Here is an 18,686-nt window from a genome sequence, read left to right on the forward strand (position 1 = left end):
TCACTAACGCTTAGTGTTAACTGTCGACAAATAAAATGTCTATCCATGCTAAAATAAACATTTTGCATGCTATAAAAGGCATCATTCCTTCAGATTGTTATAGAAACAAACAAAGAATATGGGATATATCCAACCATGACACAAAAATCAGTACATGTGCATGCACATACAAAAAAAACAACCAAACAATTGCAGCAAAACTCTTTTTAAAACCGAAAATCCTATCTGTCTTACTTATCATAATGTTAGATTTACCAGACTCAAGCTAGCGAACAATAAGCCAGCGAACAATAAGATGAATCAAGCTAGCGAACAATAAGCCAGCGAACAATAAGAAAACGCGCCAACATGATCATGCCTAAAAACCGAAGACTTGCAATAACACCAAACGTACTTTTAAATATGATGACAAATAAATAAATAGGATGACAAATAATTTCCAGTAGGAAGATGAAATGTAATTCCATTTTAACACATACAAAGTTTAATTATTTATTCGTGTATTAAATACAACTTTTTTTAAAGCCGGGATTCTAAAAAACGTTTTAGCTATTAACCCTTTCTCCTTTCTCTCTGATAAGGGATGGGTAATTATCTGTATAATAATAATAACAATTGATAACAACAGGTTACAATAAACTAGTGTAGCGATACAATTAGATCTTCAAGCTTATAGAAATTATTCGATTGAAAAGAAAAGCTGATAACCCTTATATTCACTTTTCGCCTTAGAACTAGCTATTCAGGTAATTATTCAAAAGTAAATAGTCACTCTAGTAATTTATTTATTACATTCTTATAAGAAAAGCGATAAGTGTAAGAACTACACACGTCAAATAGAACGAAACGATTTGACATAAATAAATTGGTTAATCTAAACAAAAAATTATTTAGATTCAAGCCTATGTAAAATAACTATAATCCGTAAACATTTCCCTACGCACAGTCCCGGATGGGGTAGGGTGACCCTACCATCCCCCTTCTTTCCTCCATCAAATTGTCCCTACGGCAAAGCTTATTTGCTCACCAGTTACAACTGATAGGCACTTGCCCAAGGTTGCCTGGGCCCAAAAACTCAGGTTGATAAAGATACGGAACTTTTTATTTTGAGGTCCAAAGTTGGGATCGGGTGACCCTACCATCCCCCTTATTTAATTCATAGCAAAGTCCCTACGGCAAAGCTTTTGTCCACACTAGGTACACTCGATAGGCAATTGCCTAAGCTTGGCTGGACCTAAAGACCCAGGTGGGTAAAGTTACGGAACGTTTTTTTTTAGGCCCAAAGTTGGGGTCGGGAGACCCTACCATCCCCCTTATTTAATCATAGCAAAGTCCCTACGACAAAGCTTTTGTCCACACTAGGTACACTCGATAGGCAATTATCTAAGCTTGCATGGACCCAAAGACCCGGGTGGGTAAAGTTACGTAACTTTTTATTTTGAGGTTCAAAGTTGGGGTCGGATGACCCTACCACCCCCCTTATTTAATTCATAGCAAAGTCCCTACGGCAAAGCTTTTGTCCACACTAGGTTCACTCGATATGCAATTGCCTAAGCTTGGTTGGACCCAAAGACCCAGGTGGGTAAAGTTACGGAACTTTTTTTTTAGGTCCAAAGTTGGGGCCGGTTGACCCTACCATCCCCCTTATTTAATTCATAGCAAAGTCCCTACGGCAAAGCTTTTGTCCACACTAGGTTCACTCGATAGGCAATTGCCTAAGCTTGCCTGGACCCAAAGATCCAGGTGGGTAAAGTTACGGAACTTTTTTTTTAGGTCCAAAGTTGGGGTCGGGTGACCCTACCATCCCCCTTATTTAATTCAAAGCAAAGTCCCTACGGCAAAGCTTTTGTCCACACTAGGTACACTCGATAGGCAATTATCTAAGCTTGGCTGGACCCAAAGACCCGGGTGGGTAAAGTTACGTAACTTTTTTTTTTAGGTCCAAAGTTGGGGCCGGTTGACCCTACCATCCCCCTTATTTAATTCATAGCAAAGTCTCTACGGTAAAGCTTTTGTCCACACTAGGTACACTCGATAGGCAATTGCCTAAGCTTGGTTGGACACAAAGACCCAGGTGGGTAAAGTTACGGAACTTTTTTTGTTAGGTCCAAAGTTGGGGCCGGTTGACCCTACCATCCCCCTTATTTAATTCATAGCAAAGTCCCTACGGCAAAGCTTTTGTCCACACTAGGTTCATTCGATAATCTGGATTGCCTAAGCTTGCCTGGACCCATAGATCCAGGTGGGTAAAGTTACGGAACTTTTTTTTTTAGGTCCAAAGTTGGGTTCGGGTGACCCTACCATCCCCCTTATTTAATTCATAGCAAAGTCCCTACGGCAAAGCTTTTGTCCACACTAGGTACACTCGATAGGCAATTGCCTAAGCTTGCCTGGACCCAAAGATCCAGGTGGGTAAAGTTACGGAACTTTTTTTTTAGGTCCAAAGTTGGGGTCGGGTGACCCTACCATCCCCCTTATTTAATTCATAGCAAAGTCCCTACGGCAAAGCTTTTGTCCACACTAGGTACAATTGGTAGGCAATTGCGTAAGCTTGCCTGGACCCAAAGACCCAGGTGGGTAAAGTTACGGAACTTTTTATTTTGAGGTCCAAAGTTGGGGTCGGGTGACCCTACCCTACCTCTTATTTAATTCATAGCAAAGTCCCTACAGCAAAGCTTTTATCCACACTAGGTACACTCGATAGGCAATTGCTTAAGCTTGCCTGGACCCAAAGACCCAGGTGGTTAAAGTTACGGAACTTTTTTTTTTAGGTCCAAAGTTGGGGTCGGGTGACCCTACCATCCCCCTTATTTAATTCATAGCAAAGTCCCTACGGCAAAGCTTTTGTCCACACTAGGTACACTCGGTAGGCAATTGCCTTAGCTTGCCTGGACCCAAAGACCCAGGTGGGTAAAGTTACGGAACTTTTTATTTTGAGGTCCAAAGTTGGGGTCGGGTGACCCTACCATCCCTCTTATTTAATTCATAGCAAAGTCCCTACGGCAAAGCTTTTGTCCACACTAGGTACACTCGATAGACAATTGCCTAAGCTTGCCTGGACCTAAAGACCCAGGTGGGTAAAGTTACGTAACTTTTTATTTTGAGCTTCAAAGTTGGGGTCGGATGACCCTACCACCCCCCTTATTTAATTCATAGCAAAGTCCCTACGGCAAAGCTTTTGTCCACACTAGGTTCACTCGATATGCAATTGCCTAAGCTTGGTTGGACCCAAAGACCCAGGTGGGTAAAGTTACGGAACTTTTTTTTTAGGTCCAAAGTTGGGGCCGGTTGACCCTACCATCCCCCTTATTTAATTCATAGCAAAGTCCCTACGGCAAAGCTTTTGTCCACACTAGGTTCACTCGATAGGCAATTGCCTAAGCTTGCCTGGACCCAAAGATCCAGGTGGGTAAAGTTACAGAACTTTTTTTTTAGGTCCAAAGTTGGGGTCGGGTGACCCTACCATCCCCCTTATTTAATTCAAAGCAAAGTCCCTACGGCAAAGCTTTTGTCCACACTAGGTACACTCGATAGGCAATTATCTAAGCTTGGCTGGACCCAAAGACCCGGGTGGGTAAAGTTACGTAACTTTTTTTTTTAGGTCCAAAGTTGGGGCCGGTTGACCCTACCATCCCCCTTATTTAATTCATAGCAAAGTCTCTACGGTAAAGCTTTTGTCCACACTAGGTACACTCGATAGGCAATTGCCTAAGCTTGGTTGGACACAAAGACCCAGGTGGGTAAAGTTACGGAACTTTTTTTTTAGGTCCAAAGTTGGGGCCGGTTGACCCTACCATCCCCCTTATTTAATTCATAGCAAAGTCCCTACGGCAAAGCTTTTGTCCACACTAGGTACACTCGATAGGCAATTGCCTAAGCTTGCCTGGACCCAAAGATCCAGGTGGGTAAAGTTACGGAACTTTTTTTTTAGGTCCAAAGTTGGGGTCGGGTGACCCTACCATCCCCCTTATTTAATTCATAGCAAAGTCCCTACGGCAAAGCTTTTGTCCACACTAGGTACAATTGGTAGGCAATTGCGTAAGCTTGCCTGGACCCAAAGACCCAGGTGGGTAAAGTTACGGAACTTTTTATTTTGAGGTCCAAAGTTGGGGTCGGGTGACCCTACCCTACCTCTTATTTAATTCATAGCAAAGTCCCTACAGCAAAGCTTTTATCCACACTAGGTACACTCGATAGGCAATTGCTTAAGCTTGCCTGGACCCAAAGACCCAGGTGGTTAAAGTTACGGAACTTTTTTTTTTAGGTCCAAAGTTGGGGTCGGGTGACCCTACCATCCCCCTTATTTAATTCATAGCAAAGTCCCTACGGCAAAGCTTTTGTCCACACTAGGTACACTCGGTAGGCAATTGCCTTAGCTTGCCTGGACCCAAAGACCCAGGTGGGTAAAGTTACGGAACTTTTTATTTTGAGGTCCAAAGTTGGGGTCGGGTGACCCTACCATCCCTCTTATTTAATTCATAGCAAAGTCCCTACGGCAAAGCTTTTGTCCACACTAGGTACACTCGATAGACAATTGCCTAAGCTTGCCTGGACCTAAAGACCCAGGTGGGTAAAGTTACGTAACTTTTTATTTTGAGCTTCAAAGTTGGGGTCGGATGACCCTACCACCCCCCTTATTTAATTCATAGCAAAGTCCCTACGGCAAAGCTTTTGTCCACACTAGGTTCACTCGATATGCAATTGCCTAAGCTTGGTTGGACCCAAAGACCCAGGTGGGTAAAGTTACGGAACTTTTTTTTTAGGTCCAAAGTTGGGGCCGGTTGACCCTACCATCCCCCTTATTTAATTCATAGCAAAGTCCCTACGGCAAAGCTTTTGTCCACACTAGGTTCACTCGATAGGCAATTGCCTAAGCTTGCCTGGACCCAAAGATCCAGGTGGGTAAAGTTACGGAACTTTTTTTTTAGGTCCAAAGTTGGGGTCGGGTGACCCTACCATCCCCCTTATTTAATTCAAAGCAAAGTCCCTACGGCAAAGCTTTTGTCCACACTAGGTACACTCGATAGGCAATTATCTAAGCTTGGCTGGACCCAAAGACCCGGGTGGGTAAAGTTACGTAACTTTTTTTTTTAGGTCCAAAGTTGGGGCCGGTTGACCCTACCATCCCCCTTATTTAATTCATAGCAAAGTCTCTACGGTAAAGCTTTTGTCCACACTAGGTACACTCGATAGGCAATTGCCTAAGCTTGGTTGGACACAAAGACCCAGGTGGGTAAAGTTACGGAACTTTTTTTGTTAGGTCCAAAGTTGGGGCCGGTTGACCCTACCATCCCCCTTATTTAATTCATAGCAAAGTCCCTACGGCAAAGCTTTTGTCCACACTAGGTTCATTCGATAATCTGGATTGCCTAAGCTTGCCTGGACCCAAAGATCCAGGTGGGTAAAGTTACGGAACTTTTTTTTTTAGGTCCAAAGTTGGGTTCGGGTGACCCTACCATCCCCCTTATTTAATTCATAGCAAAGTCCCTACGGCAAAGCTTTTGTCCACACTAGGTACACTCGATAGGCAATTGCCTAAGCTTGCCTGGACCCAAAGATCCAGGTGGGTAAAGTTACGGAACTTTTTTTTTAGGTCCAAAGTTGGGGTCGGGTGACCCTACCATCCCCCTTATTTAATTCATAGCAAAGTCCCTACGGCAAAGCTTTTGTCCACACTAGGTACAATTGGTAGGCAATTGCGTAAGCTTGCCTGGACCCAAAGACCCAGGTGGGTAAAGTTACGGAACTTTTTATTTTGAGGTCCAAAGTTGGGGTCGGGTGACCCTACCATACCTCTTATTTAATACATAGCAAAGTCCCTACAGCAAAGCTTTTATCCACACTAGGTACACTCGATAGGCAATTGCTTAAGCTTGCCTGGACCCAAAGACCCAGGTGGTTAAAGTTACGGAACTTTTTTTTTTAGGTCCAAAGTTGGGGTCGGGTGACCCTACCATCCCCCTTATTTAATTCATAGCAAAGTCCCTACGGCAAAGCTTTTGTCCACACTAGGTACACTCGGTAGGCAATTGCCTTAGCTTGCCTGGACCCAAAGACCCAGGTGGGTAAAGTTACGGAACTTTTTATTTTGAGGTCCAAAGTTGGGGTCGGGTGACCCTACCATCCCTCTTATTTAATTCATAGCAAAGTCCCTACGGCAAAGCTTTTGTCCACACTAGGTACACTCGATAGACAATTGCCTAAGCTTGCCTGGACCTAAAGACCCAGGTGGGTAAAGTTACGGAACGTTTTTTTTTAGGCCCAAAGTTGGGGTCGGGAGACCCTACCATCCCCCTTATTTAATCATAGCAAAGTCCCTACGGCAAAGCTTTTGTCCACACTAGGTACACTCGATAGACAATTATCTAAGCTTGCATGGACCCAAAGACCCGGGTGGGTAAAGTTACGTAACTTTTTATTTTGAGGTCCAAAGTTGGGGTCGGATGACCCTACCACCCCCCTTATTTAATTCATAGCAAAGTCCCTACGGCAAAGCTTTTGTCCACACTAGGTACACTCGATAGGCAATTGCCTAAGCTTGCCTGGACCCAAAGATCCAGGTGGGTAAAGTTACGGAACTTTTTTTTTAGGTCCAAAGTTGGGTTCGGGTGACCCTACCATCCCCCTTATTTAATTCATAGCAAAGTCCCTACGGCAAAGCTTTTGTCCACACTAGGTACACTCGATAGGCAATTGCCTAAGCTTGGTTGGACCCAAAGACCCAGGTGGGTAAAGTTACGAAACTTTTTTTTTAGGTCCAAAGTTGGGGCCAGTTGACCCTACCATCCCGCTTATTTAATTCATAGCAAAGTCCTTACGGCAAAGCTTTTGTCCACACTAGGTTCACTCGATAAGCAATTGCATAAGCTTGCCTGGACCCAAAGATCCAGGTGGGTCAAGTTACGGAACTTTTTTTTTTAAGGTCCAAAGTTGGGGCCGGTTGACCCTACCATCCCCCTTATTTAATTCATAGCAAAGTCTCTACGGTAAAGCTTTTGTCCACACTAGGTACACTCGATAAGCAATTGCCTAAGCTTGGTTGGACCCAAAGACCCAGGTGGGTAAAGTTACGGAACTTTTTTTGTTAGGTCCAAAGTTGGGGCCGGTTGACCCTACCACCCCCCTTATTTAATTCATAGCAAAGTCCCTACGGCAAAGCTTTTGTCCACACTAGGTTCACTCGATAATCTGGATTGCCTAAGCTTGCCTGGACCCAAAGATCCAGGTGGGTAAAGTTACGGAACTTTTTTTTTTAGGTCAAAAGTTGGGTTCGGGTGACCCTACCATCCCCCTTATTTAATTCATAGCAAAGTCCATACGGCAAAGCTTTTGTCCACACTAGGTACAATTGGTAGGCAATTGCGTAAGCTTGCCTGGACCCAAAGACCCAGGTAGTTAAAGTTACGGAACTTTTTTTTTTAGGTCAAAAGTTGGGTTCGGGTGACCCTACCATCCCCCTGATTTAACTCATAGCAAAGTCCCTACGGCAAATCTGTTATCCACACTAGGTACAATCGGTAGGTAATTGCGTAAGCTTGCCTGGACCCAAAGACCCAGGTGGGTAAAGTTACGGAACTTTTTATTTTGAGGTCCAAAGTTGGGGTCGGGTGACCCTACCATACCTCTTTTTTAATTCATAGCAAAGTCCCTACGGCAAAGCTTTTATCCACACTAGGTACACTCGATAGGCAATTGCCTAAGCTTGCCTGGACCCAAAGAACCAGGTGGTTAAAGTTACGGAACTTTTTTTTTAGGTCTAAAGTTTGGGTCGGGTGACCCTACCATCCCCCTTATTTAATTCATAGCAAAGTCCCTACGGCAAAGCTTTTGTCCACACTAGGTCCACTCGGTAGGCAATTGCCTTAGCTTGCCTGGACCCAAAGACCCAGGTGGGTAAAGTTACGGAACTTTTTATTTTGAGGTCCAAAGTTGGGGTTGTGTGGCCCTACCATCCCTCTTATTTAATTCATAGCAAAGTCCCTACGGCAAAGCTTTTGTCCACACTAGGTACACTCGATAGGCAATTGCCTAAGCTTGCCTGAACCCAAAGATCCAGGTGGGTAAAGTTACGGAACCTTTTTTTTAGGTCCAAAGTTGGGGTAGGATGACCCTACCATCCCTCTTCTTTCCTTCATTAAGTTTTCCCTTAGGCAATGTTTTTTTTACCACTACGTACAAATGATAGGCACTTGCCTAAGGTTGCCTGGGCCCAAATACCCAGGTGGTTATAGTTACGAAACCTTTTTTTAAAGTCCAAAGTTTGGGTAGGGTGACCCTACTAGCCCATTTATTTAATTCATAAAAAAAATCCCTACGGCAAAGGTTTTGTCCCCACTGGATACAATTGATTTGAACTTTTCCCAGATTGCCTGGCCTAAAAGAACCAGGTGGGTAAAGTTAATGAACTTTTTAAATTTAGTTCCAAAGTTGGGGTAGGATTACCCTACCATCCCCCTTCTTTTATTCATTAATCAATTCCCTATGGTAAAGCTTTTGTCCCCAATAGGTAAAATTGATAGGCACTTGGCTAAGGTTGCCAAGGTTCAAGGACCCAGGTGGGTAAAGTTACTGAACTTTTTTTTTAGGTCCAGTTTTGGGGTCGGGTGACCTTACCACCTCCCTTCTTTAATTCATAGCAAAGTCACTTTGGCAAAGCTTCTGTGCACACTAGGAACACTAGAAAGGCTCTTGCCCAAGGTTGCATGAACGCAAAGACCCCAGTTGGTATAGTGATGGACATTTTTAATTGAGGTCCAACTTTTGGGTATGGTGACCCTACAACCTCCCTTCTTTAATTCATAGAAAAATCCCTATGGCAAAGCTTTAATTCCTGAAAATAAATCTGTATGCGAAAACGCCCCGAACAACATCAGATACTTAAACAATTTAAGGCACAAAGTTGTCCTGATTAGATGATGCATTTGAGTCAATCATATCCAAGATGTACCAATAAATCAATATAGGCAATATAGGCAATGTTGACATGATATCGTATCGATATTGATGTTTGCTTCAAACATCCATGACACAACAAGACATACCCAGATGTAAATATCAACAATGTCGACATGATAGGAAATTTTCATAAGACATCTATGACAAACTCAGACATACCAGATGTCGATATCGACGATATCGACATACTCGAATAGATTTCGATTTGATATCGAAGCTAGCTCTATACATCCATCACATAACCATAATTCGATATTGCAAGAATGCTACATATTTGAAGATCCATCAAAGTGGAATGAAATGTGAACCACCACATTCTGGCAATCGACGCACAGTGATATCTGGTCAGACAATTCAGAAAGCAAATCACAGCGATCATAACCTCCATGCGAACTAGGGTTAGGATAAGATACAGATCAGCTTACAGAGATAAAACACCTCACGGAAGGAGAAGAGATCAACCTGATAAAAACAACAGTCAGAAGAGAAATGTTACAGCCAAGGAAGGAAAATATTAAGTAGTCCACTAGTGCAGACACAGTGATATGGAAAGCTTTCGATGATGATCTCGAAAACATCTTAAAAGCAATATTAGCAGGAAAAGGTAAGAGCAGTGACGTGCATTATTTACTTCGTAGGAAAGAAGAGATTTTGGGTTGATTACATCTGGGAAAAGAGAAAGAACACAACTTCAGAGTATCCGCAGACAGTAGAAGAAAAAGGAACTGACAGTGGACTTCAAAAGGTTAAAGAAGAGGTATAGAGATGCTATGGAGTAGGAAAGGTAACAACAGTTAAGGAAGGAAACCTGGGAAAATTTAAAACACTAACAAGAGCAAAACCACATCACATATACTGGTAACGTACAGAAAGAAAGGGGCAAAGGAAAGAGTTCAATTCACAGCACAACCTTTTCTGCATATGAAGAGATTATTTCGAGCAAGAGGATCTGGTTTATTGGGAAACTCAAAGGGTGAAGTCGAAAAACACCAAAGAAAGACACAAAGTGATGAAAGGCGGGAGGAAGATCTGGGAGAATGTGAGAAACTGGCAACACCAGAGAAACCAATATAACTTTTTGTAATTGATGAGTCAGAACTGAAGTTTAACGAAGTGCAGGATGTTTTGAAGAAAGCAAGAGCAGCATCAGTACCAGGGCCATATAGTATTCAGTATCGGGTACAAGAAATATCCCAAGTTAACCTACAGACGATTGTGGAAGTCTTTGAGAGAAGTTTGGAGAAGAAGAAAGATGATAGATGTATGGTATAAAACAGATGGATGTTTTATTCCGAAGGGAGATAACTCCATAAAAGTTAAGCTGTTTAGAACCATCTCTTTAATGAACATCGAGGGTAAAATCCTACCAGTTTTAGCAAAGAACAACAAGGTTTCTGCTAAGTAATGAATGCAAAGACTTATCGGTTCAGAAATGAGGCATGCCAGAGGTATCCGGATGTATTGAACATACTAGTGTTTTGACACAGATCTTAAGAGAATCAAATGAGAAGAAAAGCGACTTTGGCTACATGTATATCTTGCTTATGCGTACGGATTCATTCATCACAAACTGGTAAATTTGACATTGCAGAGGTACTTTGTGCCAACCACAACGTGTTAACAGGACAATGCTGCAGGAATATTTTGATCACAAAGAGAAGTATTTACAGTAGGAGATTTCAACACAGCTTGGCTGAGACTATGAGAAGGAATATAAACGGGACGTACATTGTCCTAATATTGTTTGCCGCAGCTGTGAATCTTCATTATGAAGTCAGTGGAAAAACCAAGAAGAGGACCATTAATGTCACCAGGTAGAAGACAACCACCAATAAGAGCATTTATAGATGACATGACTGTTACAGCAAAGCCAAAAAGAGAGGGGAAATGGACCTTACAGGAGTTGGCAGGAATGATAAGTTGGGCAACAATGAAATTCAAACCCAGTAAATTCAAGAAGTTAATTTATGAGTTAAGGCAAAGTGAGAGATGAAACTTTCGAATTAGCAGAGAAATTCTACCAACAGTTTGAAATAAAATGCTTGGGTAAAAGTTTGACACCAGTAGACAGAAAAACCACCATATAAATACAAAGGCAGCTGGTAAAGGTAGATTGGCTGTAGAAGACAGACCAAAGTGTCTGCCAGGAAGATACAAAGCTTGGATGTATCAACATGGTGTCTTGTCAAGAACACTATGGCCGTTCTTGGTATATGAGTTTTCCGTGTCCAAAGTTGAAGTTTAAGAAGAAAAAAAATAGAGACGTTGGTTTGGCGTAATAAGAAGTGTCAGCAGCCTTGACTTATACAATGCAGTGACTAAACAGCAATTACCACTCATTTAATGCGTGGACTTAAGAGTTTAAAGTTACAAAAACACGACAGGTCGTGATGTAGAGGAACAGCAAAGATGCCAAAGTTAGAGGAGCCAAAGTGAAGATCCGGACAAGAAGAAAGCAGGAAGCAGGAAGTTTGACAGATAAAATGATAGAGCAGGAATAGCAAGGTGGAAGTCATGAAGCAGCAAGGTAGATGGTTTAGTTGGCAAGGAACTAGAAGCGGGGCCTTTTGCCTGGAGCGATATTTGGAGTATGGAGGGATACCGTTTCAGCTTCAATCTGAGATCAGTGTATGATGTAATACCAAGTCCATCGAATCCCTATGGATAGGGGTAGAAGATTCAATGTGCACCTTTTGCAAAGACAAACCAGCATCTCTACAACATGTGTTGTCGTCATCTTGTCAAGTGGCACTGACATTTTTTAGGAACACATGGAGACATGATAAAGTGCACTGAACACATTAGCAGCGAGGTTGTACTTCATCAGGAGGAAGAAGAAAAAGGTAAAAATAACACATCACTTTTGAGAGCATGTCAGCACACCTGAAGGCCATGGGATCCATGCAAGAGCAACAGACTGGAAGTTTACTACAGATATCCAGCAATGTATGAGCTTTCTTGCAGCAATAGCAGCAACATCGCTAAGACCAGATATGGTTTAATGGTCACAGGGAACTGTTCAGACAGTCTTGCTGGAACTGACAGTCCTTTGTGAAGAAAGGATGTATGAGTTACACGAAAAGAAGAGGGTAAAATTCAAGCAGCTTGTATCAAATTGCCAACAGCAGGGATGGAGAACTTGGTGCTTTGCTATTGAAGAAGTGTGCAGGGGGCTTTCGGAATAGACAATATGACAAGCTCTCAGAACCTTAGGATTGGGAGGAGCAGATAGTGAGAAGTTTATTTCAGAATTGTATAGACAAGTGGAAGTGTCATCATAGTGAAGATAGGGGAGAGAGATGAGATCTGTAAAAGTGGCAATTAGAGATATTAAATGATTTGAAGACATTTAGTGGAAATAATGAACTAATGATAGAAGAGACTTTATAACAGCTCTGGTGAAAGCATCATTCAGTGACAGTGCAAAAGTTACATCAGCTGACATATCGGGTGCAGCGTAGGCCATCCAGTTTCAGAGTCAGACTGAGCCGGCACACCTCTGGAGGTTGGTGTTGAATAGCGCCGAAACAGCCGATGATGGAGGCTGCACCTGATAGTCCCCTGATAAAGGAACTGGATCATCGTTGTTACGATGTTTACAAGGTTAAAAAAATATGATTCTTGAAGTGCATTTTGTTGATAGACATTATTAGACTAGTTAAAAACTTCTAGGAGATCGTGCTTTGCAAGATGTTTGCAATTCTTTGTAAGTATCATGAATCAAGAATAGTAAAACTGTGGACCAAATATGTCATAAGGATCAACATCCAAACAACTACTTGATTCCTTCTACAACTCTGCAATATTAAACAGCGCGACAAATTCCCGCAGATGTATGCTTGTTTTCTGCTTGTTCTTTTTATTTCACATAACTTATTAGCATCATCTTTGTGTTTATTTTTACTTTTTGAAACATTAACTATGTTTAATGTCAAGATAGTTATCAAAAGTACCAGGATTATGATTTCATACGCCAGACGCGCGTTTCGTCTACATAAGACTCATCAGTGACGCTCACATCAAAATAGTTAAAAAGCCAAATAAATACAAAGTTGAAGAGCATTGAGAATCCAAAATTCCAAAAAGTTGTGCCAAATACGGCTAAGGTAATCTACTCCTGGGGTAAGAAAATCCATAGTTTTTCGAAAAATTCAAAGTTTTGTAAACAGGAAATTTATAAAATGACCATATAATTAATATTCATGTCAACACCGAAGTGCTGACTACTGGGCTGGTGATACCCTCGGGGACGAAACGTCCGCCAGCAGTGGCATCGACCCAGTGGTGTAAATAGTTATCAAAAGTACCATGATTATAATTTCATACGCCAGACGCGCGTTTCGTCTACATAAGACTCATCAGTGACGCTCACATCAAAATAGTTAAAAAGCCAAATAAATACAAAGTTGAAGAGCATTGAGAATCCAAAATTTCAAAAAGTTGTGCCAAATACGGCTAAGGTAATCTACTCCTGGGGTAAGAAAATCCATAGTTTTTCGAAAAATTCAAAGTTTTGTAAACAGGAAATTTATAAAATGACCATATAATTGATATTCATGTCAACACCGAAGTGCTGACTACTGGGCTGGTGATACCCTCGCGGACGAAACGTCCACCAGCAGTGGCATCGACCCAGTGGTGTAAATAGTTATCAAAAGTACCAGGATTATAATTTCATACGCCAGACGCGCGTTTCGTCTACCTAAGACTCATCAGTGACGCTCACATCAAAATAGTTAAAAAGCCAAATAAATACAAAGTTGAAGAGCATTGAGAATCCAAAATTCCAAAAAGTTGTGCCAAATACGGCTAAGGTAATCTACTCCTGGGGTAAGAAAATCCATAGTTTTCGAAAAATTCAAAGTTTTGTAAACAGGAAATTTATAAAATGACCATATAATTGATATTCATGTCAACACCGAAGTGCTGACTACTGGGCTGGTGATACCCTCGGGGACGAAACGTCCACCAGCAGTGGCATCGATCCAGTGGTGTAAATAGTTATCAAAAGTACCAGGATTATAATTTCATACGCCAGACGCGCGTTTCGTCTACATAAGACTCATCAGTGACGCTCACATCAAAATAGTTAAAAAGCCAAATAAATACAAAGTTGAAGAGCATTGAGAATCCAAAATTCCAAAAAGTTGTGCCAAATACGGCTAAGGTAATCTACTCCTGGGGTAAGAAAATCCATAGTTTTTCGAAAAAATTCAAAGTTTAGTAAACAGGAAATTTATAAAATGACCATATAATTGATATTCATGTCAACACCGAAGTGCTGACTACTGGGCTGGTGATACCCTCGGGGACGAAACGTCCACCAGCAGTGGCATCGACCCAGTGGTGTAAATAGTTATCAAAAGTACCAGGATTATAATCAAGATGTTTCCTGTTGTAGTAGATTTTTTCTGATTAGGAATTTTCGAATGCTGGTGTTGCGAGATGAACTAGACAAAATATATACACTTGCATAAAATGTTTGTGAAGTGAGCATATTAAGGAAGTTCGCTTGTCATGTTTTGGAATTTTTGTCAGAATTTCTGGTTTTATCCATTTGAATGTACTATCACATTTTGCTCATTGATCCCCATTTTTCTTTTTATAAATCTTTAACATTTATCATTATAAGCCATCTGTAAAAGTCTTATATCCCCGAGGGTATCACCAGCCCAGTAGTCAACACTTCGGTGTTGACATGAATATCAATAATGTGGTCATTTTTATAAATTTCCAGTTACAAAACATTGAATTTTTCGAAAAACTAAGGATTTTCTTATCCCAGGCATAGATTACCTTAGCAGTATTTGGCACAACTTTTTGGAATTTTGGATCCTCAATGCTCTTCAACTTTGTACTTGTTTGGCTTTATATATATTTTGATATGAGCGTCACTGATGAGTCTTATGTAGACGAAACGCGCGTCTGGCGTACTAAATTATAATCCTGGTACCTTTGATAACTATTATAAAATCGTTGTTATCTTTAATAGCTTTAGAGAACAATGATAAAGCTATGAAAAGCCAAGAGAGAACATTTTCCCGCTAAAATTTCAATGGCTTATATCTCGAAAGAAGCACATTGACCTTTATTTTATTTTTGCTCTTTTGTTTCCTTTGTCAATCTCCTATCAATATATACTAGTGTTATGAAAAGCTTATTATTTTGAAACCAAGTAACGAACCTCCTTAAGACGAGAATTCTTTTCACATTAATATACGAACTTAGCGAAACAAACATTCTGATTTTAAATCAATGTTGTTTATATTAACAGTTGTTTGATTCTTTGCATTGCCAAACATTTTGTTTCCAATTTGGAAATATAAAACAGAATATGTGATATGATTGCCAAAGAGACAACTCTCCACAAGAGACCAAATGACAAAATAAATAACAACTATAGGTCACCGTACGGCCTTCAACAATAAGCACATCCAATTACGCCTAGTCAGCTCTAAAGGGCCCCGAACTGACAATGTAAAAAAATCAAAAGAGAAAACTAACAGCTTAATTTATGTACAAAAAATGAACGAAAAAACAAATTTTGAAACACAAGAACAAACGACAATTACTGAATTACAGGTTCCTGTCGTGGGACAGGTACATCCATACAGAATGTGGCGGGGTTAAACATTTAAGCGGGATCCCAACCCTAACTAACCTGGGACATTGGTATAACAGTACAATATAAGAACGACCTATCAAAATCATTTAAACAAAGCTTAACTCATCAGATGGATAAAAATACAAATACTGAAAATACAATTGGACGTGGCCTGGTACTTGTACATCCTAAAAACAAGAAAAGACACTGAGTACATACCTTATAGTACTCGCAGTTTCTGACTGTTAGTTCAAAGCCACTAACAACTAATGAAAAAAAACATACATCTGAGACTAACTTATCAATCAGTACACATCCAACATCCAATGGATTTAGTGTAAAAACGTCATAAACGGTTAGAGAAAAACATGACTTTGTGTTATGACGATACAGGTATCGACAGATCGTAGATCTATGAATTGGTATATGTATATAACATACTAGTAATATTTAGTTTGCTTTTAATTTACTGATAATAAAATCGACATTGATACCCATGAAAACAATATACAGTGTTGATTTGGTAACTTTTTACAACAAGTTTATTTGACGGATCGATAAGTATACCAGGATCGTTTCTAAATTTCCGGGAACGGTAAACAATATTTCCGTAAAAATGAGGATGTTCTTTTCCGTTTGAAATAAGTTTCTACAGTTACAACAAAGCTTTTAATCTAGGGAAGAATTAAGTATAGGTTTTAAGTAATTTGGTAAAGAAATCACTGGCTTAATAATTTTACCAGTAATACATAAATGGCAAGTTTTTAAACATGTTCTGTTGTTATTCCCCACTACTGTATTTAAAAAAAAAATGTTTATGTCACATGAATCTTCAGTTCCATACTATAAAAGAAAAACAAATTAGTATTATCAGCTTCACTAACAACATGTTTTTTTTCAGTAACAAGAATGCTTAATCAAATATACGGGGTTATTGGCTAGCTTAGTGGAAAATAATAGTCTAAAGTAATATTATGTATTAATAAATACACATTCACTATCATATCTAACCTGCTCTACAGGGTCAGTGTGAGCTTTTTAAAAAAAATGGTGTCTGTCGTTTGTAATCCGTAGTCGTCCGCCGCCGACATTCGTTTACTTTTACAAAAGACTTTCCTCAAAAATAAATCGCTCATTAAGATCTACTTAGTATTTATTGTCGTCAGTTGACTGTTTATATTGTGCCGATACATTTCTGTGTTATGTTAATGCATCTAAAGTGTAAACGGTGTTCCTATTATTTATCAACTTTCCAACTAGAAATTATGTGTTATGTGAAATGGCTTTCCTTACTTTCGGCATCCTGTCAAGTAGTTCCTAAAATAACATTTTCTGTATATTAAACGTATAGACAATGTAAAAACTATTTAGACGATAGCCTTTCAAAAGAAAAGCGTTTGAGAAAATTTACCTCTGTTGAAAAAGCAGATTTCGTCCTTCTTTTTGTTTAATGACTGAGAACTATATTATGTATCAATGTAGGGTGCGCAACTTTGTACGTTGTTCACCTTACCCCAACTTTGGACCTCAAAAAAAAAGTTCCGTAACTTTACCCACCTGGGTATTTGGGCCCAGGCAACCTTAGGCAAGTGCCTATCATTTGTACCTAGTGGGCAAAAAAGCTTTGCCGTAGGGAAAATTTTATGAACGAAAGAAGGGGGATGGTAGGGTCACCCTACCCCAACTTTGGACCTCAAAAAAAAAAGTTCCGTAACTTTACCCACCTGGGTATTTGGGCCCAGGCAACCTTAGGCAAGTGCCTATCATTTGTACCTAGTGGGCAAAAAAGCTTTGCCGTAGGGAAAATTTTATGAACGAAAGAAGGGGGATGGTAGGGTCACCCTACCCCAACTTTGGACCTCAAAAAAAAAGTTCCGTAACTTTACCCACCTGGGTATTTGGGCCCAGGCAACCTTAGGCAAGTGCCTATCATTTGTACCTTGTGGGCAAAAAAGCTTTGCCGTAGGGAAAATTTGATGAACGAAAGAAGGGGGATGGTAGGGTCACCCTACCCCAACTTTGGACCTCAAAAAAAAAAGTTCCGTAACTTTACCCACCTGGGTATTTAGGCCCAGGCAACCTTAGGCAAGTGCCTATCATTTGTACCTAGTGGGCAAAAAAGCTTTGCCGTAGGGAAAATTTTATGAACGAAAGAAGGGGGATGGTAGGGTCACCCTACCCCAACTTTGGACCTCAAAAAAAAAAGTTCCGTAACTTTACCCACCTGGGTATTTGGGCCCAGGCAACCTTAGGCAAGTGCCTATCATTTGTACCTAGTGGGCAAAAAAGCTTTGCCGTAGGGAAAATTTTATGAACGAAAGAAGGGGGATGGTAGGGTCACCCTACCCCAACTTTGGACCTCAAAAAAAAAGTTCCGTAACTTTACCCACCTGGGTATTTGGGCCCAGGCAACCTTAGGCAAGTGCCTATCATTTGTACCTAGTGGGCAAAAAAGCTTTGCCGTAGGGAAAATTTTATGAACGAAAGAAGGGGGATGGTAGGGTCACCCTACCCCAACTTTGGACCTCAAAAAAAAAAGTTCCGTAACTTTACCCACCTGGGTATTTGGGCCCAGGCAACCTTAGGCAAGTGCCTATCATTTGTACCTAGTGGGCAAAAAAGCTTTGCCGTAGGGAAAATTTTATGAACGAAAGAAGGGGGATGGTAGGGTCACCCTACCCCAACTTTGGACCTCAAAAAAAAAAGTTCCGTAACTTTACCCACCTGGGTATTTGGGCCCAGGCAACCTTAGGCAAGTGCCTATCATTTGTACCTAGTGGGCAAAAAAGCTTTGCCGTAGGGAAAATTTTATGAACGAAAGAAGGGGGATGGTAGGGTCACCCTACCCCAACTTTGGACCTCAAAAAAAAAGTTCCGTAACTTTACCCACCTGGGTATTTGGGCCCAGGCAACCTTAGGCAAGTGCCTATCATTTGTACCTAGTGGGCAAAAAAGCTTTGCCGTAGGGAAAATTTGATGAACGAAAGAAGGGGGATGGTAGGGTCACCCTACCCCAACTTTGGACCTCAAAAAAAAAAGTTCCGTAACTTTACCCACCTGGGTATTTAGGCCCAGGCAACCTTAGGCAAGTGCCTATCATTTGTACCTAGTGGGCAAAAAAGCTTTG

The 18,686-nt window shown here is 40.8% G+C and overlaps 1 protein-coding gene across 1 annotated transcript in view; it reads right to left on the reverse strand.

The window, feature by feature from the left end:
• Positions 1–18,686, reverse strand: part of LOC134688437 (2'-5'-oligoadenylate synthase 1A-like) — a 49,059-nt gene that overhangs the window by 22,581 nt on the left and 7,792 nt on the right. The gene's annotated exons all lie outside the window — the stretch shown is intronic.

This window comes from Mytilus trossulus, chromosome 10 (assembly GCF_036588685.1).
Source record: "Mytilus trossulus isolate FHL-02 chromosome 10, PNRI_Mtr1.1.1.hap1, whole genome shotgun sequence".
Lineage (NCBI taxonomy): Eukaryota > Metazoa > Mollusca > Bivalvia > Mytilida > Mytilidae > Mytilus > Mytilus trossulus.